A 26,222-nucleotide genomic window follows, 5' to 3' on the forward strand; every position below is an offset into this window, starting at 1 on the left:
GATGGTTGTTGTACTGCAAACGTCCCCATCTGTTGACTCTGTTGTGTCTAGACAAGACAGCCTAGACACAATGAGAGGAAGCCGAAAGGCACGCGCTTAAACTCACGCAGGCTGGCGTGAGGTCTGAAACAGGATACGTAATGAATGCTATAAAGAAAAGTACGTAGCTGCTGGAATACTTAACTTTAATCCACAATTGGTGAACATTGGACTTGTTGATACAGTATTATCATCTCAATATAACTTGGTGATGGCGCCTTGCTAGGTCGTAGCAATTGACTTAGCTGAAGGCTATGCTAACTATCGTCTCGGCAAATGAGAGCGTATTTGTCAGTGTGGCGTCGATAGCAAAGTCGGCTGTACAACTCGGACGAGTGCTAGTAAGTCTCTCTAGACCTGCCGTGTGGTGGCGCTCGGTCTGCTATCACTGACAGCGGCGACACGCGGGTCCGGCGTATACTAATGGACTGCGGCCGATTTAAAGGCTACCACCTAGCAAGTGTGGTGTCTGGCGGTGACACCACAGACTCAGGGATCGAGACGTGGCTGCACGATCCGTTACAGCCATTCGGATAAGATGCCTGTCATCTCGACTGCTAGAGATACGAGGCCGTTGGGATCCAGCATGGCGTTCCGTATTACCCTCCTGAACCCACCGATTCCATACTCTGCAAACAGTCATTGGATCTCGCGTCTGTAGCACGTCATCTTCGTGGTGTACCAATTTTAATGGCCAGTAGTGTAAATAAACAGTGATTAGCACCAGTGGACTTGTTGTTTCGTTTGATATCAGTAAATCATGGTAAAGCCTATCCTAAAATGTTCGCTTTTAAACTTTATCGCCGCCGGGATTAGCCGAGCGGTCTACGGCGCTGCAGTCATGGACTGTGCGGCTGTTCCCGGCGGAGGTTCGAGTCCTCCCTTGGGAATGGGTGTGTGTGTTTGTCCTTAGGATAATATAGGCTAAGTAGTGTGTAAGCTTAGGGACTGATGACCTTAGCAGTTAATACCCATAAGATTTCACACACACTCAAAAAAAAAAAAAAAAAATCTTTATCCATAATTTGGTTTTTGTGGTCATTCCACTGTAGGTCACTTTGGTCGGTTACTTCAGATATTTTACGATAGTAGTTGTTTCCAGAAGCTGGTCACCAGCAGTGTAATCATACAGTAATGTATTTATACTGTGTATTTATGCGTAATAATCTAATTCTTTTCAAAGGTAATGCAATGTGGTCTGCGAATCTTACCATTGATATCCTGAATTTTTTTTTCCGTAATCGCTTCTTCCGTGTACAGATCGAACGGTATCGGAATTAGAATACATTCGTCCTTGTCAGAACGAGCATATCACACGTTGCAGAAGTGTGCACTTGAGGTGAGCGTCGGGGAACACTGGGCTCTCACGGCATTAGAGCGTGTAGGAAGGAAAGCTGGACGTGTGCCGATGTCTGGAACGAGATACGCCTTCTCCATAAATAAAGAAAACACGCTGCCGCGCAGGGGTGGTGCTTATCTGGCGGCGGCGCAGATACATGGCCGCGGTTCGATCGTGGAGCACGACCCCGCAGCGCGGCCCCGCTTTTGCGAGAAAGTTGCGCTCAAGTCGGCCCGTGTAATCCCGGCCGCAGCGACGCCGCGTCCAAGTTAAGTCGGCCTAGCGGGCAGGCGTCCCCTGCCAGCCACCGGCCGCGGCTAATTACGTGGCCGCGCTGGCCGGGATGGACTACGGCGGACACGGGCCTTATCTGGGGCGACCTCATTACGGCCAGGTGAGGCGGATCGTGATGGATGAGCGCCTATCTAATCTCCGGTCGCCTCCCTTGTTCTCGCTAATACTGTCCCCTCTAAAGCAGCACCCAGCAATTTAAAGCTGTCCTGTCCAACTAACTAACAGACTAAAAAACGGAATTGATTTTTGACCCTAAACTGCACTGAAGCGCTAAAGAAACTAGTTTTATTCATGCTTATTCAAATACTGCGATATGTAAACAGGCAGAATACGGCGCTGCGGTCGGCAATGCCTATATGAGACAACAAATGTCTGGAGCAGTTATTGCTGCTACGATGGTAGGTTATCAAGATGTAAGTGAGTTTGAACGTGGTGTAACAGTCGGCGCACGAGCGATGGGACACGGCGTCTCCGAGCTAGCGATGAAGTGGGGACTTTCCCGTACGACCATTTCACGAGTGTAACGTAGCAGGTATCAGGTAAAACATCAAATCTCCGACATCGAAGCGGCCGGGAAAAGATCCTGCAAGAACGGGACCGACGACGCCGTAAGAGAATCGTTCAACGCGACAGAAGAACAACCCTTCCACAAACTGCTGCGGATTTCACTGGTGGGTCGTCAACAAGTGTTGGCGTGCGAACCATCAATATAGGCTTCTGGAGCCGAAGGCCCACACATGTACCCTTGATGACAGCACGAGAAAAAGCTTTACGCCTCGTCTGGGCGCTTAAACACCAATATTGGACTGTTCCTGACTGGAAACATGTTGCCCGGTCGACGAGTCTCGTTTCAAATTGTATCGGGCGGATGGACGCGTACGGAAATGGAGACAATCTCATGAATCCATGGACGCTGCTGTTCAGTAGGGGACTGTTCAAGTTGGTGGACTGGTGGAGGCTCTATAATGGTGTGGGACGTGTGCAGTTGGAGTGATATGGGACCCCTGATACGTCTAGATACCACTTGAGAGGTGAGCACGTATGTAAACATCCTATCTCATTTCCCACATCCATTCACGTCCATTGTGCAGTCCAACAGACTTGGGCATATACAGCAGGACAGTGCGACACCCCACACGTCCAGAATTGCTACAGAGTGGCTCCAGGAAGACTCTTCTGAGTTTAAAAAATGGTACAAATGGCTCTGAGCACTATGGGACTTAACTTCTAAGGTCATCAGTCCCCTAGAACTTAGAACTACTTAAACCTAACTAACCAAAGGACATCACACACATCCATGCCCGAGGCAGGATTCGAACCTACGACCGTAGCGGTCGCGTGCTTCCAGACTGTGGCGCTTAGAACCGCTCGGCCACCCCGGCCGGTCTTCTGAGTTTAAACACTTCCGCTGGCTTCCAGACTCCCCAGAAGTGTACATTATTGGGCATATGTGGGATGCCTTGCAATGTACTGTTGAGAAGAGATCTGCGGTCCCTGGTACTCTTACGGATCTATGGACAGCCCTGCAGGATTCATGGTGTCAGTTCCCTGCAGCACTACTTCAGACATCAGTCGTGTAGCAGCACTTCTGGGTGCTCGCAGGGCCCCTACACGATAAAAGGCATTTCTACCAGTTTCTTTGGCTCTTCAGCGTAGATTGAACATACGAGGGGCTTTCAATACGTGATGCAACACCTTTTTTTTTCTCTCTGCCAATTTCGACTTACAAAATGGAGAATTTGTCATGGGAAATCGTGGATTATTCCTCCTTCAACTTCTATAGTTTCATGAAGTTCCGATAGGTGGCGTCGCTATACGTAGCCTTCAAAATATCGCCTTTAATGGTGATGCGCTCCAAGCAGAACGCTGTCATAGAGTTTCTTTTGTCCAAAAATCAGAGATGCTTTCAGTATCTCCACGAAGACCAGGGACTGATCAAAAGCGCTGTGAGTCGATGAGCGAGGCGTCTGTCATCGTCTTTAAAAGGTCTCGCAAAACCTATCTGATCCCCCACGTGCTGGCCGGCTGCACACAGCTGTGATTCCTGAAATGTTGGAACGTACAGGCACTCTTATTGAAGGTGATCGAAGGATCTCAAACAGCTTGCTACACAACTGGACATCTTGGTAGTGCTGGCACACTCGTCCACCAGTTTGGGTATTCAAAGATGTGTGCCCGCTGATCTCCTCACCATCTAACACAAGACCATGAAGAGCAATCGTGAACAGCAACTAATGATGAACGTGCGGAATCGTTTGCTCGTTAGGAGGGTGAACGCGCTAATATTTTGCCGAACGTCGTCACAGTCGACGAAACATGGGTTCATCCTTTGAAGGAGAAAGTAAACGGCAATCCATGGAGATGCGTCACACTACCTCTCGTCCGGAAAAAAAAAATTCAGAGCTGCACCTTCAGCCAGTAAAAGTGTGGCGACGCTCTTCTAGGAGTCTGAAGTACTTAATCTGTTTGATATGCTCCATCGAGATGCGATGATCAACGCAGAAGTGTATATGTGCTACCCTCAAGAAATTGATGAAATGACTTCAGCATGTTCGTTGCCACGGACTTCTCCTTCTCCATGACACCGCAAGGCCTCACTCAAGACTGGCACACAGTTTCATTCGACTGTTCTTCCTTATCCGCTTGACAACTCGAATCTTCCATCTGTTTGGCCCAATGATGGATGCATTCCGAGGGAAACAGTCCATGGATGATAGGGAGGTTACTGATACTGTAGAACGTTGGCTCCGGCGTCGACCAGCAGAGTGGCATCATGAGGGTATACAGGCCCCCTCAGTAACGCGGCGTAAGGTCGTCGCATCGAACGGAGACTGTATGGAAAAATGTGTTTTGTAACCAAAAGAGTGAGGAATAATTTGATGTATTGGAATCCTAAATAAAACCAACCTGCTGTCAGAAAGAAATACTGAACGCCCCTCGTATCTGAGGCCAAGTCCACAATACAGTGAAATTGCAAATCAGTCTAAACTGGAAATGTCACAGCTACATCTGCATTCCACAAAAAGAAATCTTGCGAAACCCAGCTTACTTCAGTAAAAAAAGCCATGGTCTGAAGGGGGCTGCAACATAGACGATCTTTGCTTAAATCGTGCGATTAGCTAATTTCGACGACTTGTCGTTTTCAGGCACATTAGCATACCACCTTAACGTGCAAAATTCCTATTTACATGTATAATATTAGTAATTGTCAAATTATTTTCACTATGCATAAAAAGTAGACATTATATCTCATCCTTACGTTTTCGATGGATTCACACTAACGTGACAGCTCTAAACATCATATTCAATATGATGCGTCTCGCTGACGTTTACTATTGAAAATCCGAAATACCTCGTTCCGCGAAGGCTCAGGTACCAAATTACTTCCTCCGACATACGTCTCGCGAAATGACCAATGAGAAGTTTGTTATGGAGAACTGTAATGATACTCGAAGTTGCCTACGTCACGCAATTTACCGCTCAGTTCAAATTATTTTGAGACTGTATTAATAAAAAAACAGCGTACGGTGAAGATGGTAGTCTTAATGCTTCAGGTGTTCTATATAGCCCCGCCGAATACAAAGCACAGAACGTTCATACAATTAAGTGATTCAACTCATTTGTCAGATTGTTTTCAATATTTATTACGTCGTCTAGGCGTTGACCATTCATGTGATTTTCTGCAGCTTGACGTTTTGCGGTAGGTTCGTCTTGATAACGCCAACTCTCGTCACCCGTGATGGATTTTTCCAAAAAAGAAATGTTGGCGTTTCGCATTCCAGTCAAGCAGCGCCAGTCGTTTACGCGCTATTGTTCTTTTTCTGGAGTCCTGTACGGAACAGACTTTGCAACCACTTTTCTCTTGCCCGCATCTCGTGGTCGTGCGGTAGCGTTCTCGCTTCCCACGCCCGGGTTCCCGGGTTCGATTCCCGGCGGGGTCAGGGATTTTCTCTGCCTCGTGATGGCTGGGTGTTGTGTGCTGTCCTTAGGTTAGTTAGGTTTAAGTAGTTCTAAGTTCTAGGGGACTTATGACCACAGCAGTTGAGTCCCATAGTGCTCAGAGCCATTTGAACCATTTGAACTTTTCCTCAACCATTCCGGAGAATGTATTGAAGACTTCATTTAGAGATGCTGATCCGCTGTGATTCGTGTCACAACAAACGTTGAAACAATGTGGCCGCACATCCACTACGTAACACTGCCTGCTCACAACTGACCGGCCAAAAACATATCTGTTGTTTAAAATATTCATATTCCAAGTCGCCATCGTAGTTACTGCACTGATGTCGCTCTCCAGGAATAAAATCAGTCTCGAATCTTTGGGACGGACAGCGTAAAGTGGCTTGCATATTGCGGACGCACTTGTGAATCCTGATGCAGTGTTTTGTTTCTCGGGCACGTGAAGGTGACTGTACCGGAGGCCGATGTTACGACGCCTTACAGCGAGTGGAGTTGTTTTCACGCACGCCGGTCAGTAACGCGTTGCGGGCGTGTGATACATCTGTCCATTGTTACTCCAGGTGGCAGAGGAGGAAGGTGGGCAGGGTGGAGTAGCTCCGGCAGCTGGCGCGCGCCACGCCCACTTCGATAAATAGCGAGCCCGCGCTCAGATCGACCATCTTGTTACAGCGCGCCGTGGGCTGTGGGCTGGGCCGTCTCACTAATCGATGGCTTCGCATCGCAGACTAGGCGCGGGCCTCAGGACATTTTGACAGGTCATCAATTCATCTGGCACAGCAAGAGTGATGCGGGCATGCAATTTATTGGAGACACACACACACACACAGGAGAGATAGAGGGAGAGAGAGAGAGAGAGAGAGAGAGAGAGAGAGAGAGAGAGAGATAGAGAGGAGGAGGAGCGGGAGAGAAAGAGAAACAGAGAGACGAAAGGGGAGGGACAATATGATCGCAAAATCAGAGCGTAAATACAAAATTTGTCATTTGGAATGACGGGAAGGGGAATAAGTCTACTTCGAAGAAAAATGCTGTCTGTAATCTAGATCATGAAGAAGCTTCATACTAGTTCAGTGGAAAAAGAAATCTGAAAGCCTGCACCAGCTGATGCTGATGTTAGCTGTCTTTTTCTTTTTTACCAAAAACCCTTCTTTCCAACAGTAAATATCGTTCTGTCCATAAAACTATAAAACTACACTAACAAGGGGAGGCCGCCAATTGTGAAATTCAGATTCGATTCATACTGCGCATAATAACAGCTCATGGCCAGAGGTGTAATGTGGCAAAGCACCAAGATGCACTTCTCAGCCGTTGTCGAGAAAATAGACAGTTAAAAGAAACCGTTGCGGTGAAATACTCTCTACGATTAATAATTTCCCTTAACGTCGTGGCGCAGCGGTAAGCGCTCGGGTTCGTAATCCGAAAGTCGCCGGATCGAATCTCGCGCCATTCAACTTTTTTTTATTATTTGTTTTTTGTAATACAAATGTATACACACACACACACACACACACACAAAAAGGCTGTCCTGGTAACTCGACACGACATGAACAAGGTGACGCATTCGTATACGGCACAATATTCAATCACGATATCTGGACGAGTCTTGCCACTTGTTTTCGTATGCCTCCAAGAGTCCACAGGTACGTTTAGACCCAGAGTACAGAAGACAGTCGACGAGTACGCCAAGAAGTATACTAACGTTGTTATTACATCCTCCAAATCCGGTAAACTAACAACGGGTTTGTTCATGGACTGCTTGCGTAAATGCTTTGCAACCATACGTACAAAACAAAGAATTTCTCCTTCTGATCGACTCTTGGGGTGGGCAAACAAACCCGGCATTATATGATGAGATGTTCCAGGACGATAAGAAGTTACCAACGTGCACTATAAAAGTAATTCCTCCAAAGCGCACTCATCTCGTCCAACCGTGTTACGTGTATTTTTACCGGCAGGTAAAAAATTTGACCAAGCACCTTCAAAATTGTGCTTTTTTAATCGAGCGAAACCGTGACATCAACTCCAGAGACGAATGTATAAAAATCCAATCCATCGTCCACCACCAATTGTCTTCTCCGATTTTTGCCGATATGATACGATACGCGTGGTATGCATCAAACCTGACGAACGATGGAACAATTTTTCAGAATGTCAATCAGGTGTGTTTCCCAACAGATAATTTAAAAAACAATTGATCTTGTAAAAACGTATGGTTTATCAGATGTGCTCGATGTCGTGCTGTTTTCTGCTTCCCATGTTTCTGTGATAACTATCACTCTGGTTCGTGCGATACTCCAGCTACTTCTTGTCACTAATTGTTAATTATGTGCGAGTGTATACCGAACTTTTCAATAAATTGTATCCACTTGAATATTATTTGTGATATTGTGTTTTATTTCAAGTTTTATTTTTCCACGACAAACGACTTTCAACAACTTATTATATGCATAATTGTTGCAACTGATTGCCGGGAATTATATATATATATATATATATATATATATATATATATATATATATATATATATATGTGTGTGTATGTGTGTGTGTGTGTGTGTGTGTGTGTGTACACATTTGAATTACAAAAAAATAAAAAAAAAATTGCATGCCGCGAGATTCGATCCGGCAATCTTCGGATTACAAACCCGAGCGCTTACCGCTGCGCCACCATACTGCAGGAAATTGTTAATCGTAGAGAGTATTTCACCGCAACGGTTTCTTTTAACTGTCGATTTTCTCGACAACGGCTGAGAAGTGCATCTTGGTGGTTTGCCACATCACACCTCTGGCCATGAGCTTTTATTATGCGCAGTATGAATCGAATCTGAATTTCACAATTGGCGGTCTCCCCTTGTAAGCTACAAAATTAAAGGATCACTTTATTAGAAACCCCGAAAGTTTAAATTTTGGCTTGAAGCTGCCTATAACCTTCCTCTGTAATACATTAAATATATTCGCAGTGGTGAATACGGGCAACCGTCGTGTTCCTCTGTAAAGGTGCAAAAGCGCGGTGCCATACGAGCTCACCCTCTGGCTAGGTGACGCTTCGAATAGCAAGGTGTCGTCACAGACGAAAGAAATGTTGCAGTTCAAAAGTTCATGCGAGCTGGAAGATGTGTTAATGACGTCACACTGCCACCACATTTTACCACAATTCTGTCAAACGCCACCTTGAACGTGTCACTCGATGAGAGGTTGGTCGCAGTTCTCCTACCCACGTTTCACCCCTTCTTTTGACGTTTCTGCCATGGAGGTCGGAACCGCGACACCTAGCGTTGACGTCATATGGTTTTCTTACGGATGGCCGAGGAAAAATTCAGAGGCCGGCTATGGTCATTCCACTTAAGGTCGCTCTGGATATTTTACGGCAGACGCTGTCTCCAGCTGTTTCTCATCAATAGTGTAGCTGTACAGTACCGGATTTCTTTTCCTATGTATGCGCAATATGTTACATTTATTTACATCACGGTCAACTACCAGAGCCTGCAAAAATCACCAATTCTCTGTAGGTCGTTCAGCAAATTCTTACTAACTTCTGGCGTTGTTACTTTGGTATAGACAACTGCATCATGTATGAACAGCCTTAAAGACCATCCGACGTTTTCTACTAGGTCGTTTATACATATTGTAAACATCAACGGTCCAATCACACTTGCCTGTGGTACTCCGGATATTACCTTTACATCTGCCAATTTCGTTCCTTTAAGAAAAAAATGGCTCTGAGTACTATGGGACTTAACAAAAAAATGGCTCTGAGCACTATGCGACTAAACTTCTGAGGTCATCAGTCGCCTAGAACTTAGAACTAATTAAACCTAACTAACCTAAGGACATCACACACATCCATGCCCGAGGCAGGATTCGAACCTGCGACCGTAGCGGTCACGCGGTTCCAGACTGAAGCGCATTTAACCGTACGGCCACACCGGCCGGCCGGGACTTAACATCTGAGGTCATTAGTCCCCTAGAACTTAGAACTACTTAAACCTAACTAACCTAAGGACGTCACACACATCCATGCCCGATGCAGGATTCGAACCTGTGACCGTAGCAGTCGCGCGGTTCCGGACTGTAGCTCCTAGAACCGCTCGGTCACCGCGGCCGGTCTTCCTTTAAGAGAGACGTGTTGAGTTCTCTCTGCAAGAAAGTCTTGAATCCAGTCGCAAGTCTGCTCCGATACTCCTTAAGCTCGTACTTTTTCATTAAACGGCAATGCGGAACGATGTCAAACGCCCTACTGAAATCAAGAAACACGGTATCAACCTGAGGGCCGTTGTCCACTGCTCTGTGGATCTCATGGAGGAACAGAGCGAGCTGAGTTTCGCAGGATCTCTGTTTGCGGAATCCATGTTGATTTTTATACAGGAGATGTCAATTTCCAAAAACGTCATAATTCTTGAGCATAAAATATGTTCCATCATTGTACAACAGATTAACTCAACGATTCAGGTGCATAATTGTGTGAATCTGTCTTACGGCCTGTCTTAAAAACTGGAATGAACAGCGCTTTTTTCCAGTCGTTAGGTATCTTTCGTTACTCGAGCGATCTATAATAAATTACTTCTGGAAGGGGAACAAGTTCTTTCGCATAATCTTTATAGAATCTTATAGGTATCTCATCTGGTCCAGACCCCTTTCCACTACTAAGCGATTGTAGCTGCCTTTCAATTTCATGATCGCTTATCTCAGTATCTGCCATTTCGACGTTCGTACGACGATTGAAAGGAGGGACAGTGTTACGATCTTCCGCGGTGAAACAACTTCGCAAAAACGTTCGGCCTTCTCTCTGGTACCTTCCGTTTCGGTGCCGGTATGATCGCTGAGGGAATAAATAAATCATTTTGACCCACTTACTGATTTTACATAGGCCAAAATCTTGTGAGCGTGGGGTTGATCTGTTATTCTGTTATTCTGCGCAATGGATTAATCTGAGATGTACCCTTTACCCTGTGGCTCCTGCAAGATGGAGTTTCCACCCCCACACTACTACAGAAGTCAGACAGACGCTCCTAACGTTCTAAAGAGAAATGCCTGAAAAACTTTCAGCAATAAATATCTTCTGGAGTCGTCCGCTATAAGGAAATGACACAAAAATTCACAAAATTTCTTACGTAAGTAGTGGGATACTTGGGTACTGGAGTTGTGCTAGTTAGTGTAAGAAAAACATGAAACTAACGAAAGCTATTATTTATTTTGCAAAAATTCTGAGAAATCACAATGGCACTTTTAGTTATGAATTGAACAAGTTATATCCTGGTCCTTTTCGGAATGTGAAGTTACCTCTCAAGGATAGGATTGGCTAATGAAATTTCCATACAAAGTTTAAGATGGTTGTTGACTTGGCAGAATTTCTGAGAGGCTCGCCTACTCAACTTGAATAATTATCCTTTAGAATGTTGCTAGGTATGGTCGAGGCTGCCACATGTGAAATGCAGTGAAGTGTACTGTTGTAGAGGAAATATGGGGATCGCAATAGCTGTAGCGCACAATACCGTAAGCTGCGATGACTGCTGTCTGCGCCGCTCGATGCTGACAAATAAGATAACTGTCGTTCTATCTGGATTGACCTTCGCCAATCAAACTCTCCCTATGGCTTGATGAAGTCAAGGATTCCTATTCGCCCCTAGTCTAGCTATTGGCGTGGTACACCAGTCAGATAACCAGTCCACTGCGATGCCACTCAAAATTCGCTCGCAGGCGTTTAACTGTAACTCTGTCCGTTCACACCGCACAATAAGTGTGTCGGCCAACACAGTGAACAATGCTTAATCGCAAGGACTCAATATAGAGTAGCACTTCGATTCGCTCTCGACAGAGGTGCTCTCCCAGTGAAGTACTGAGGAGAGACTTGTTCCTCGCTCCAAGAGCGACAACAGAACGGTGCCTCTCCATGCCAGACGTGAAGGGGTATATCTTTCGGTCCCTTCCATTATTCCTTCAGCTCAGGGCGTCAGAAATATCGTCGGCCAATCATCGTTGCTCTTCTAAAACGGGAGAACGACGTTTCGTTTAAGGCGACCAATCCAGAACCTGTAGCATTGGCGTTTGGCGTTTGCTGTCTCCCTGTGAAAATCTGTGAAACTGCGTGCTATGTGTAAAGAATGCGTAGGCTGGCCGCACCTACACAATGTAGCGGAATTTGCTTTTAAGCCGAACACGGGGTTGTTCCCGCCTTTCATTCGGGCCCACGCTGTCCGCTACACGGGCTGTCACTGGCCGACATTGACTGGGTCATCCTCTGAAGGGACCGGCGTCTCGTTGTGCGGTTTCTCTCCTGAACTAGAAGCTTCTGTGACTGTCATGTCTGGAATGTATGTGTGTACGCCAGCCTCGAGTATTTCAACCACAGTGCACTTACTTGTTAATTGCATATCGTTTACATGAAGTCATACAACATTGACTTTATCTTATCGAGTTTGGGTTCGAACGAAACGTCTTGATGTGCAGAATATGATTGTGAGGGCGGAATATATAAGCAATGAAGGCCAGGAGACCACGACGTCTTACAATCTCTTAAGGTTTTTTTCCTCAGGTCGGCTGACAACGTCTTACTTTCGAAATCATTGAACGCTTCTCTCACTGCGCTCCTTGTTCAGCTTTTACTTCTAAGCTAGGATTTTACCTGTCTCGAATCTGAGATGAAGTGCTCTTTGTTTACCACTTTTCTATCATAGCTATTAAACCATGCCGGATCTTTCAAATGGCTCTGAGCACTATGAGAATATATGAGGTCATCAGTCCCCTAGAGCTTGGAACTACTTAAACCTAACTAACCTAAGGACATCACACACATCCATGCTTGAGGCAGGATTCGAACCTGCGACCGTAGCGGTCGTACGGTTCCAGACTGAAGCGCCTAGAACTGCTCGGCCAGTGGATCTTTCCCATCCCTTAAAACATTACTGGGAACTTGCTTCTGTAGGACATACTGGACGATGCCTTTGAATTTTTTTCCATTTGTTCTCCACAACTTCTCATTATTACCGAATATTTGATGCTGACTGCTGAGATATTCTGAAATTTGTGTCCTGTCACACTTGCTGAGCAAATGTATTTTCCTTTCTTTCTTAAAATTCCTTGAAGGACCCATCTTCGTAGATGCTGTCAAATACTTATGATCACATACAATAGCATATGCTTGTCCTAGAGCAAGCTGCTCACCCGTGAGTACCCTCTGAATCCCACCAAGTTTCTTAGCCCAGTGATTTTCATACAGAGCACTACGTGACGTTACCAACATAAAAACCTAAACAGCCTACTTACAGACCTTACTGGGAACATGCTTCCGTAGGGCATATTGAACGATCCTTAGAATTTTTACCATTTGTTCTGCACAACTTCTCCTTATCACCGAATATCTGAGCAGGGCTTCGCAACCTTTTCAGCTGGTGGACCCCTTCTTCAGTCGAAAATCCATGGCGGACCCCTAGTCTGTTCCCAACGACCCCCATCCCCCCCCCCCCCTCCCCCCGAAGATGAATGAAAACAACTTGAAGGTCAAAATCGACTTATGAAATAGGTAGTGCACAGACAAAGCAAGTTTAACATTTAATGATGCCTGGGACCGCATACGTGCCAGCGAGTGGTGTGATTGGTCGACAAAGCTCGTTCCGCGCATGCGTAAAAGGTTTCAGCGCATCTACCGCCGTGAGCCGGCGCACAAACGACCCCCGTATTGTTGCGAAACAGTCGATCAGAGAAGCCGCATTCTCCGGCACTAAACTGTGTATGCGTTCTCACTTAGGAACCGTAAAGGCTGGTTGGGAATACGACCTGAAGTAAAAGTACACATTTTTTTCACCCGAGAAAAAAGTGATGAATTTGATTTTTACATTTTTATTCAATAATTTTACTCATTATTCTACACGATTTCGTGAAGGGTGGCCACGGACCCCCTAGAAAGAGCCGGCGGACCCCTAAGGGGTCCGCGGACCACTCGTTGGGAAGCCCTGCCCTAGAGCATGCTACGCACCGGTGAGTACCCTCTGAATCGCACCACGGTTCTTAACCGTTTCTAGATCTCATTCTGTGCAACAGATCACAGCGTCTTCGGAAAAGAAGTCAAGAGTGCCGCCCGCTCAGCCTGGAACGAACTCGGGCTACACGAACGTGTCCTGCAGGCGACACGGAAACCCGTTTTTCCGGCAAGCCTGTGAAACCCGAGGCGAGCGGCGCGGGTCGGCCGCGGCCGTCCGCTGTCGCCGAGGCGTTTGAAGCCAAATCCATCACGGCGAGAGGCATCGGCGGTCACGCCGCGCCGCGCCAGACCCCACCGTGGGAGCCGCGCTGCGCCCGGCCGCCTGCTATCACGTTCCCCGCAGATGCGGTCACGAACGCCCATGCCGGCCCAGACGCCGCCGCCGCCGTCGCCGGACGGACGTCGTGCCGGCGCGCGCTCCCGCCCTCATAAATATTAATCGTCCGCCGCGCTGCACCCGCTCCCAAATACTTTAATAAACGAGTATTTATAGTCGTGCGTCGGCCGCCGCGCTGATAAAATATATTAATACGGCCGCCGACCCGATTTATAGCGGACGTCGATAGTGGCCGCGTAATTGGCTTTAAATCCCGCGGGCAGCTGTCCCGCTCGCCCTCTCCGCTAATTTCTGGTTTTGTTGACTCACCAGGCCGGGCGTAATGTTCACATCTTGCTGTGTTCCAATTGATCCTCCGCTTTCTGTCCGTCTCCCCCTATGTTTATCTAGAGCTGCAATGAGACGACGAGACTCGAGTCACTGCGGTTACAGAAGCACTTGATCGGACGGCAGCGTTGTCGCAGGCGGATGGAATCATCAAACGCTGTTTTCTTTGCATTCGTCCGCCCCCGGTAGCTGAGTGGTCAGCGCGACAGAATGTCAGTCCTAAGAGCCCGGGTTCGATTCCCGCCTGGGTCGGAGATTTTCTCCGCTCAGGGACTGGGTGTTGTGTTGTCCTAATTATCATTATCATCATTTCATCCCCATCGACGCGCAAGTCGCCGAAGTGGTGTCAAATCGAAAGACTTGCACCAGGCGAACGGTCTACCCGACGGGAGGCCCTAGTCCCACGACCATCATCTTTGCATCCGATCGTTCCAGCTTGACACAGTCACGTCTATTAAATATCAAGGCGTAATACATGACATAGATTTAAATGTCAAGAAGTCGTTTCTGAAAGTATTTGTATGGAGTGTAGCCATATATGGAAGTGAAACGTGGACGATAAATAGTTTGGACAAGACGAGAAGAGAATAGAAGCTTTCGAAATGTGGTGCTACAGAAGAATGCTGAAGATTAGATGGGTAGATCACATAACTAATGAGCAGGTATTGAATAGAATTGGGGAGAAGAGGAATTTGTGGCACAACTTGACTAGAAGAAGGGATCGGTTGGTAGAACATGTTCTAAGGCATCAGGGGATCATCAATTTAGTATTGGAGGGCAGCGTGGAGGGTAAAAATCGTAGAGGGAGATCAAGAGATGGATAAACTAAGCAGATTCAGAAGGATGTAGGCTGCAGTAGGTACTGGGAGATGAAGAAGCTTGCACAGGATAGAGCATGCAGAGCTGCATCAAACCAGTCTCTGGACTGAAGACCACAAAAACAACAACAACACAATGGTACTAAATTCCTATAAAAACCACACAGGACCTGTATTTATCCATTCCCAGACGACTTGAAGCTGTTTTTAATGCCAACGGTTTCCCTATGCCATTTCAGGCATGGTAATGTGTTTTTGGTGTTTCATATTTTTGTCCAGCCCCAGTATACACTACGCACGTTACTGTATAGTGTGTGGCGGTGCGTAGTTCGTACGAATAAAATAGTCTCTCTGTCTAACTTTTTAATTCGAATTTTCAGCGAAGGTACAATTATTGGCCCTAATCTACCTTTATTTATGCTAATGAACCTTACACGAGATATGTGATTGTGGTAGCATAATGATTGCACAAGCTTCCACGAATGCAGATTGTCTAAATTTGGCCACCGTGTTTTCGCTGGAACAACGTCGCATTACTTCCAAATATTTCCATTAAGATCCTCGAGTATTTCCACCAGACTTTCTTTTAAGATGCAGAGATCTGTCATGATCAGAGCAACGCATCTTTCAATTCCTTTGATATCTGTTTCCTACCTACTTGATAAGGCCTCCCAACTCTGGAACAAGACTTCGTAATTGATGAACCGAGTGCGATGTGCGTGGTTACTTTACCAGAAGCGTACCGACAAATCTAAGTCCTCCATTTTACTCCTAATTCTGATATTAAATGTTGGTGTCATTTCATAGTGCTTCTTAGTATTACTCCTAAAAATGAAATCGACGTGATGTGCTCTAGATGTTCGCCTTTATTCTCATAATGGCGCAGTTTTAAGTCTAGGAAGTCTGTGGTCACAATATTTGACATTCAGTGGTTCGCAGGACAATGTAGACAGAGTTCTGCTGCAGCTATTGTGTTTAATTGATTCTCAACTGCTCGGTAGTTTTATGCAAAAATTGGAGTAAACAGGCATTTTCGACTACAAGCAGTAGGGAAACAGCGCTTGTAACATGTAAGACAGACTGCCACATATACAAATAAGTGTGACACCAAGAAGTAAAGGAGCTCAGCGATACCGCAGAACGTTACCGAAACTATGCCTGGATTAAAAAAAAGAACAGACTCAGTGTCTTGCCGAAGACGGTGCTGTGAAATATCTTTGCTCCTAATAATTGAGAATCAAACTTCAGAAGTGAATCGACAGATTTTCCGACGTGAAACTGCCTGTCAGGTGAACATTCCGTTCCATTGTAAAATAACGACTGCCTCAGTGCAATTTCGTCCCTCCCCGCGTTAAAATTTCGTTGTCTGGCATTTCCCAAGACCTGTTTAAAATAGCGCGTTCTTGCCGCGACTGTTTTGTGTCGGTTTCTCAACGATATGGAGATCGCCCAGTTCCAGCTGATTTTGTGATGTATATATCTGAGCAGAGGCTGCGACAGCAGACAAGCAGTCCTCGCATCGGCATCATATGAATTTCAAACTAATCCCTCACCTCCAGATGGTATCTTCCTCAACGCAACAGAGAGGAATGCATCATAGAAGTGTCGTGTTCCTGTTCTTCACGACCCACGTCTCCTTGATATTTTTCACCATTCCTCTTAGTTTTACCACTACATTTGTCTTCGAAAATTCTGTGGTGGCGTTCACGGGATTCAATAAGGCACCTCTTCTGGGAATCACTTGTACTGCCCTACACACACAGACTGTCGTATCATTAACACGTTGCTGACCTTTGAACTTGAATCATCATGGAGTCAGTATGCAACAAACTTCCAGCTGGCATGATGTGTCCTGCCCGCTTGGATATGAAAATTATTGCCATTTCAGCGCAAGCCCAGAAAGCAAGTAAGGATAACGCCATCTACAGCATCCGGTCCCCATCAGATCACCGAAATTAAGAACTCTCAGGCCTGTCTAGCACTATGTTAGGTTATTCCTTGTCTGGAGAGAGCTGTTGGCAAGCGGAGTGCTCTCAGCCCTTGTGAGGCTAATTGAGAAGCAAATTGACTGACAACTGGCGACTCCTGTCACGAAAGCTGACAACGGCGGGCTGGGAGAGCGGTGTGCTGACCACATGCCGCTCCATATTCGCATCCAGTGACGCCCATTTGCTGAGGATGACACGGCGATTGGTCGGTACCGTTGGGCCATCAAGGGCTGTGCGGACGGAGTTTATTTTTTAGGATCGTGGCTTGTCTAGCTAGCAGTTTATCATTAAGCGATATCGCTGCTCACGGTGGTCGTGAGTCCGCGACTGTCATACGAATACCGAATTCATGAGTTCAGGAGTGCCACACTGAACGCCATGCAGGAGCTCAGTAGCCTAAGCCATTAGCGCCAGAGAGGCCACACGTAGTGTTCACTTGGCCGTGCAGGATCGTACAGCTGCGTCAAATATCCTTAGTCAGGAAATGAAATTATTTGCAGCAAGACAGGTTTCCAGATGGACATCTTAGTGGTGCGCCCAACAACAACTATGGAGACACGAGTAGCACAGATTCGTCTTTTCACCTAGTGGTTAACACAGTGGACTCGATTACGGGAGGACTCTGGTTCAAATCCGAGTCTGACCAGCCACGTTTAGGTTTTCCGTGATTTCCCTAAATTGCTCCAGACAAATGCTGGGATGGTTCCTTTGAAAGGGCACAATCCATTTCCCTCCCCATCCCTACCCCCCTACCCCCCTACCCCCCCCCCCCTCCCCACACACGCACAGACACACAAAACCAAGCTTTTGCTGGGTCCCTGTGATCTCGTTGGTGACGGATCGTTAAACCCTAATCTTCATCATCTTTTCAAACGAGTCTGGATTCTGCGTACAACATGACTATAGACGTATGCAAGTATGGAGACTCCCAGGAGAAGGAACATTGTTGGACTGCGCGTACAACATGACGATAGACGTATGCAAGTATGGAGACTCCCAGGAGAAGGAACATTGTTGGACTGCATCCGTCATCATCTTAGGGCTCAGCACCTGCCATCATACATGAGCGTGCCATTGGGTACACAAAATTACCACCTCTAGTTCTTACAACTGGTGATTTGGACAGCACTTGTTTTATATCTGAAGTGTTAGGGCTGGTGCCAAATCCCTATCTTCGAGGTACGCGTGAGATTGCCTTTCAACAAAATAACGCAAGATCAATACAGAGGTTGTTCGACTTTTGCCGTACCCTGCACGTTCTCCAAATCTTTCACCCACTGAAAACATGCAGCTATGGGTTGTAAGGACTACTACAGGCAAAGATGACAAAATCAAATGTGTGTGAAATCTTATGGGACTTAACTGCTAAGGTCATCAGTCCCTAAGCTTACACACTACTTAACTTAAAGTACCCTAAGGATAAACACACACACCCATGCCCGAGGAAGGACTCGAACCTCCGCCGGGACCAGCCGCACAGTCCATGACTGCAGCGCCTAAGACCGCTCGGCTAATCCCACGCGGCGGCAAAGATGACATTCCTGGCCAAAAAAAGTATACAGAATTATACGTCGGTCTGAATTGGAGGAAGAAATTTCTGAGAATGTGTCTGGCGCACAGCATTGTATAGAATTGAATCCCCGTGTACTCTGGAAAAATGTGAAAAGACGAGAATATAAGTTTTGAGAAGTGGTGCTACAGAAGAATGTTGTAAAATTTGGTGGACCGGTAGATAAAGAATTAGGAGGTTCTCCCCCGAATTGGTGAGAAGACGAACGTATTGAAAACCTTGACAAGAAGATGGAACAGAACGATACCCATACGTTAAGACATCCATGATATCAGAGGGAGCTGTATAGAGTGAGAACTAAGGGAAGAGAGTGATTCGAATGCATGCATCAAATTTACTGAGGATCATGGGTGCAAGTGCAACTCTGTGATGAAGAGGCTAGGAAATGAATTCGTGACGCCATCAAACCGCTCAGAAAACTTATACACTGTCGCCTCTCTCCTCATTCCTTTCCTCAGAAAAAATAATGAGCACAACACTACGATTGCAAACTGTGGCGTAGCCGCATGTGACTCAAACTCTGCCTAGAGCCATTGTTCCTACCAGAAGTGTCCGCTCTTTCTGCTAAGTTTCTAGCTCTGTGCACCCCCAGAACACTTTCAGATTTAAACGTGATTCTGGTTTCTTGCTTGGTCAAGTTAGAAATACGCGATCTTTGATTGTTTATAGTTACTGAATTCAGATAAACATTACTGGCCAAGACCTAATTAACTAATTTTATTGATTATTATTTTCGATTAAATTTGTGCGCCATCTTCATATCACTGGATAAGAAAAAAAGTTTTTGTCTATAATTACCAACCGTTTGCACACATTGTCATATGATGTTCACCCTTCAAATACAAAATGTATGTAATACAATAACTACACAGTGGATCCAACAACCCCATACAGTGAGTTAAGAAATTCCCGTTACAAACTGCTAGGTCTTGTAGAGGGAAGTGAGTACATAATGTTCTGAATGGGAACTCATGTCCGGAAACGTACTGTTTCCGTTCTGCAACTATTTCAGTTCAGATGTTTAACTAATCCATTTCTGCTTGAGGAACTGAATTAGGAATGACGCAGTACATTTATCTGGTAACAATTCGAAAGGAAACATAACGAAACATCCATTTATCACTTAAGCATATTCTTTTGTATAAACACTTTAACATTATGTGTTTAGGTTATTCCAAAACAAAAAAGTACCCAGATACTCCTCGTACAGAACAGTACTGATGCATTATAACAGCGGCTCGATGTGGCGACCACTAACATTGTTACAGGCATTGTACTTACGAAGAATGTTTTGGTGTGCACTCTCTGTCTCATCTGATGCCTCTTAAGTCCCTAGGGCAGCGGCCAGAACTCGTGCCAGCCTATCCATCTTTCACCATATCGTCTGCTGGGTTGTATTCGAACCGCACGTGGGAATTGAGGTAGCGCATGCTGAAACCACATTTCCTGACGGACATTCAGTGGCTCAGCTTCCAAGAATGGGTCCGGGATGATCAAGTATGCAGGGCGAGTTAGCCTGAGTGGAAGGACGCATGGCCCATTCACATGACAGTCCAGAATACCTGCCAACACGTTAATACCAATCCGGTATTGAAATCACTGAACATGCGTGGTACCAGGGTTTGCGTGTGCTCAGACATCACTGTTTCGCGGATTCAGAACGAGTCTCTAGTGAACTTACAGTACATTCATTTGTGAACAGAACTCTTCTTGGAAGCAGGGGTGTGTCGATGCAGCGGTGCAGGAATCGCGTGCAGTAGGCGTTGCGTTGTGGAACATCAGCTGGGCTCATAGCGTATACTCTTTGTAGGTGGTACGGCTGCAACCGTTGCCCGCCCAGAACCCTCCAGATGGTACTGTGATGCCCCCCCCCCCCCCTAGCATGCGCAACTGACGGGTTCTCTTCAACGTGATGCTGTACCTCTTCTTCCCATCCGGGCACGCAGTGTTGCCGTGGAGCACCACAGTCCTGTCTCCTCAAGCTGAACGTACCTGTTTCTCGGAACGGCTGCGTAACTTGGGCAAAAAGTTTGTGCGATAGCGTGCTACCTTGCGGGGAACTTCGTGATACAGCTGACTAGAAGCTCTTCCGTTACCTCGAGCTTTGCCATACGCAAGGAGCGTGACTGTGTATTCCGGGAACGTATACCGAATCATGTTCACAGTATCGGAGACGCACAGGCATTGAATAGGTCTCGGAAAGTCAGCAAGTTAAACGTTAAGTGACCTTGGCTGACCGTCTGATGAAATATCCATCGTCCTGTCCACCCTACTGAATACCAGGGCAGGCAACTCTGAGAAGCTCCTTTTTTCCTTTACGTATCTGAATTGAAACCATGGTGGAACATAAATGGTACGTTTCCGGACTTGGGTTCCTATTCAAAATATTATGTACTCACTCCCCACATGTCCTAGAAGTTCATCACGAGAATGTCGGAAGTGACTGCAAATGGTGTTTTGTTTTCTGATGCTACATCTCGTGAGTAACGTTGTCCGTTAGTTATGATCACACTCTCAACATGTTGAAAATGTCTTACACTGTGTGATGTTATTACACAACTGATTCGACAATCTCTTAGTCTTGGCTGATTTTACCTTAATATTTCATTCAGCTGTATAAAAAGATTGAGCTATGGAACTTGTATAAAATTTATGACGATGTGTCCTACAGGTTGGTGATTGTTCACGAAAAAAATTTTACTCTGTGATAAGATCATTGCCAACACCCACCCCTAGAATGGCTTCATGTCATGGCCTGAAATCCGTAGACAGCAGGCAACAATTCATGAATGGCAAAAAATAAATCATGCAGATAAGGCAAGAGTACTACCGATACACCAAGTACTAGATGGCCGCTGTCGATATCGCCTTAAATCAAGAGCGCCAATATGGGAAGACAGAACACTTGCCCAAGGAAATACCGATGACTGCCACAAATCCTGGAAAACCAAGTGGAACAATAGTGACATTTACCGACACAATATAGAGGACCCCAGCCAACAACTCCCAGGAATGCAGCTTCCTCGTAAAACCTGGTGCCAGCTTAACCGTGTGAGAACTGGACTCGAGAGAACTAAATCTGTGCTGTACAAATGGGGCGCCAATGATGACCCAATGTGTGACTGTGAAACTGATGAACAAACATTACAACATCTAGTGCAAGACTGCCCACTGCGAAGATTCTGTGGTGACTGGAGAGACTTCGTGGAGGCCAGCCCTGCTGCCATTAAATGGCTGTCACATTTGGACACAACTTTTTGACGAATTGTAGCTGTGATTATATTTCAACTTTGCACAGATTTCATAATGACTGGTGTTTGTTCTGTTTATATTATTATGTATGCGTGTATATGTATATTTGCATTTATAAGTTATGTTATGTAAATTTACGATGTTAATACCGCACTTGCACTGGTAAAGCCATACGATAAATAAAATAATTGCTAACACCTTTAGCTGAAATTGTTAACCAATGAAAAAATTAAATCATGATCTTGACCAGTAGAGAATTTTGTACTGAATCCAATAACTTTAAATTCTTTTGCTTGCTAGTATACTGCATAGACATCATATGTAAAATTTCGTTCGTTTCCGTCATTCTTGATGTTGTAATGTTAGTGACCGTGTGTGAAATAGGCATGCTAGACACGGAAAGCCTAGCCATGACGATATCTTCGGAAATTGCAATATGCGAATCTGCAAGTGAGTATTTTGCTAACCACATTGAAAACTGTATCGGGATATTTCGTCTCTCTGAATTAAGAATAATGTAAGAGTACGCATCTGAACTCGAGGACTACAGCTTTCGGGCACCATCGCTGCGTACAGAGCCATCTACTGGAGGGGCTGTGGTGTGACTGGGAGGCCGCGAGGAGCGCCTGGGGGCGTGGCGGGGCCTGCGACGGCGACGGCGACGGCGACGGCGACCCCGCGGCTGGAGGCGCAGCCAGCGGGCAGCGCCGCCTCGTCCGCCGGCGATCCATCATCCGTCGCGCGGCGCGGGCAACCCTACACCCGCCGCGAAACGCTATCCCGGGGAGAAAGCGAGCTCGCATTCGATACCGACGACCACAGCCGCAGCCCGCATCCCGCAGTCGATATATCGATACCTCGCTCACACCGCCGCGCTCGATTCTCCCCGGGGCTTCGCTCCTCCCGCGCCGCGTCTAGTATGTCGTCTGTTGGTTTCTTTACAGCTCCTCGAGGCGAGACGGGTACCTCATATAGAGGCGACACGGATCTAGTGTGCCATCCTCATTTTTTTCTTCTGTTTGTTAGGACTTTACGTCTCGCGACAGTCAGATGTAAATTTAGCTGGCTGTGAGGTTTAAGAGGAAATAAATTTAGCGTTCAACGTCAGGTCGGCAACGTTGTCATTATAGATGAAGCACGACGTTGCGTTAAACGAGGTTTGAAGAAGCGGTTGCCAGCGGTCGTTTTGACAGATTAAACAGGCATTCATAGGTGGTGACGAGCGAACTTGAGAAATATGTACAGTGAATGGACCGAGAAATTAGTCTTGTCTTATCAATTGTGCCATTTCATACTGTGAGAGAAAGTAGTTGGAAGGACAACATGGTTGTGGAGATGAAGCAGCGATTGAAATGATTAATCAATTATTCAAAAACAGTCTTAATAGCATTTATTATTATTACACCGCCAACCGGTTTCAACCCGACGCAGGGGTCGTCTTCTGGGCGTTTACACCATCGGTCGACTGTTGGTGGTGTCAATCCTGTCTACGTAACGGCAGGAAACTATCAACTACCGTGTCGTTACGTAGACTGGAGTGACGGCAGGAAACTATCAACTATCCTGTCGTTACGTAGACAGGAGTCGACCAATGGTGTAAACGCCCAGAAGACGACCCCTACGTCGGCTTGAAACCTGTTGGCGGTATAATAATATTTTTTTTTTATCTCCTGATAACGACGTCCTCTTGAGTAGTCTCCGCCCGGAGATCCGAATGGGGGACTATTTTACCTCCGGAATATTTTACCCAAGAGGACGCCATCATCATTTAACCATATAGTAAAACTGCATGCCCTCGGGAAAAATTACGACTGTAGTTTCCCCTTGCTTTCAGCCGTTCGAGGTACCAGCACAGCAAGGCCTTTTTGGTTAGTGTTACAAGGCCAGATCAGTCAATCATCCAGACTGTTGCCCTTGCAACTACTGAAAAGGCTGCTGCCCCTCTTCAGGAACCACGCGTTTGTCTGGCCTCTCAACAGATACCCCTCTGTTGTGGTTGCACCTACCTGTATCGCTGAGGCACGCAAGCCTCCCCACCAACAGCGAGGTCCATAGTTCATAGGGGGGGGGGGGGGGGGTATAATAATAATAAATGCGATTAAGACTGTTTTTGAATAATTGAAGGTTGGTAGGAATCGGCAACGCGAGTCACCTACGGCACAATAAAAAGAGCCTAACAATTTGATCAAGCCACAGAATGAGAAAATAAGCTTCATCCTCTGCAATGATTTACTGTTTGATCATTCACGATACATTTACTCGTTAATATACGAGAAGAAGCGTTCAATAAGCAATGCAACATACTTCTGTTTTATCGGAAAATTTTGGTTGAAAAAATGCGGAATTTGTTTTTGGCTATCATAGAATATTCCCGCTTCAGCCCGTATAGTTTCATGAGGTTCTGATAGGTGGCGGCGCTATACTTAGCCTTCAAAATGGCGTCTGTGCCGGTGGTGCGATCCAAGCAGAGATGCCATCGATTTTCTTTGGGCGGAAAACAAGAGCACTGTAGATATTCACAGGCGCTTGCTGAATGACTACGGCGACCTGCTAGTGAACAAAAGCCTCTGTAAGTCATTCGGGGAGGAGTTTGTCACCATCGCCATAAGGTGGCGCAGACCTGTCTCATCTCCCACGTGCCAGTCAGCTGCACGTAGCTGTGACTGGTGCAATGCTGGAACGTGCGGACACTCTCGTTCGAGGTGATTGACGGATCACAATCGAACACCTCGCTGCATAATAGGACGGTTCTATTGGTAGGGCTGACACATTCGTCCAGCGGTTGGTGTACTCAAAAGTGTATGCCCGCTGGGTTCTTCGCCGCCTAACAGGAGACCGTAATGAGAAACGAAGAACCGTCTATGAAGAATTTCTTGAGCTTTACGAGGTATCCTCAGACGATGAAGTCATGCCGACGGTATTCTCGGCCTCTGAAGGGTTTATTCTGTTTAACGTCCTCCTCCCTCATGGTGCAATGATCAACTCGGAAGTGTATTGTGGTACCCTCAGAAAACTGAAGAAATGACTTCAGCGCGTTTGTCGCCACAAAAATGCAAACGAACTTCTCCTTGTCCATGACAATGCAAGGCCTCACAAAACTCTGTGCAGTCGAGAGGAGCTCACAAAATTTCACTGGTCTGTTCTTCCTCATCCATCTTACTGCCCGGATCTCGCACTTTCCGACTTCCATCTGTTTGGCCCAATGAAGGATGGACTCCGCGGGAAGCAGTACTTGATGATGGGGAGGTTATTGACGCAGCAAGACATTGGCTACGACGTCCACCAGTAGAGTGGTACCGTGCAGGTATACACGGGCTCCCAGTAAGGTGGCCTAATGCCGCTGCATTGAAGAGTGGTGATGTTAAGAGGCAGCGTTTTGTAGCAAAAAAAAAAAAAAAATAAAAAAATAAAAAAAAAAAAAAGGAAGTGGGGAGTAATGGGGAATATTGGTATCCTGATTAAAACTTGTTGTGGACTGGCAAGACAGCCAATCCACTAGGGCGGGAGGCCGAAGGGCACGCGTTTAAGCTCACGCAGGATGGCGTGAGGTCTGGAAAATGACAAGGTCTTTATAGTAGCAAAAATAGTACGTAGCTTCTGGAATACATAACTTTAATCCATAATTGGTGAACATCGGTCTGACGGTACATGCATCATGCGATAAATAGCAGTTGATAATGGCGCCTTGCTAGGTCGTAGCAAATGACGTAGCCGAAGGCTATGCTAACTATCGTCTCGGCAAATGAGAGCGTAATTTGTCAGTGAACCATCGCTAGCAAAGTCGGCTGTACAACTGGGGCGAGTGCTAGGAAGTCTCTCTAGACCTGCCGTGTGGCGGCGCTCGGTCTGCAATCACTAATAGTTGCGACACGCGGGTCCGACGCATACTACCGGACCGCGGCCGATTTAAAGGCTACCACCTAGCATGTGTGGTGTCTGGCGGTGACACCACAAAACTAACCTGCTTTCAGAAAAAAAAAAATGTTACAGTACTTCTGATAAGGATCAAAAAATGGCTCTGAGCACTATGGGACTTAACATCTGAGGTCAACAGTCCCCTAGAACTTAGAACTACTTAAACCTAACTAACCTAAGGACATCACACACATCCATGCCCGAAGCAGGATTCGAAGGTGCAACTGTAGCGGTCGCACGGTTCCGGACTGAAGCGCCTAGACCCGCTCGGTCACCGCGGTCGGCTGATAAGGATCCCTGTCAAGTGCTCGGACAACACGAGCAGGCCTAGCGACTGGCGCCATTCTGCCGTCAGCGGTTCCTCACAGCCTACTTCCGCGTCACAGCGCCGGTCGCAGATGCTCCCGC

Source organism: Schistocerca americana, chromosome 1, assembly GCF_021461395.2.
Source record: "Schistocerca americana isolate TAMUIC-IGC-003095 chromosome 1, iqSchAmer2.1, whole genome shotgun sequence".
In the NCBI taxonomy this organism is placed as follows: Eukaryota; Metazoa; Arthropoda; class Insecta; order Orthoptera; family Acrididae; genus Schistocerca; species Schistocerca americana.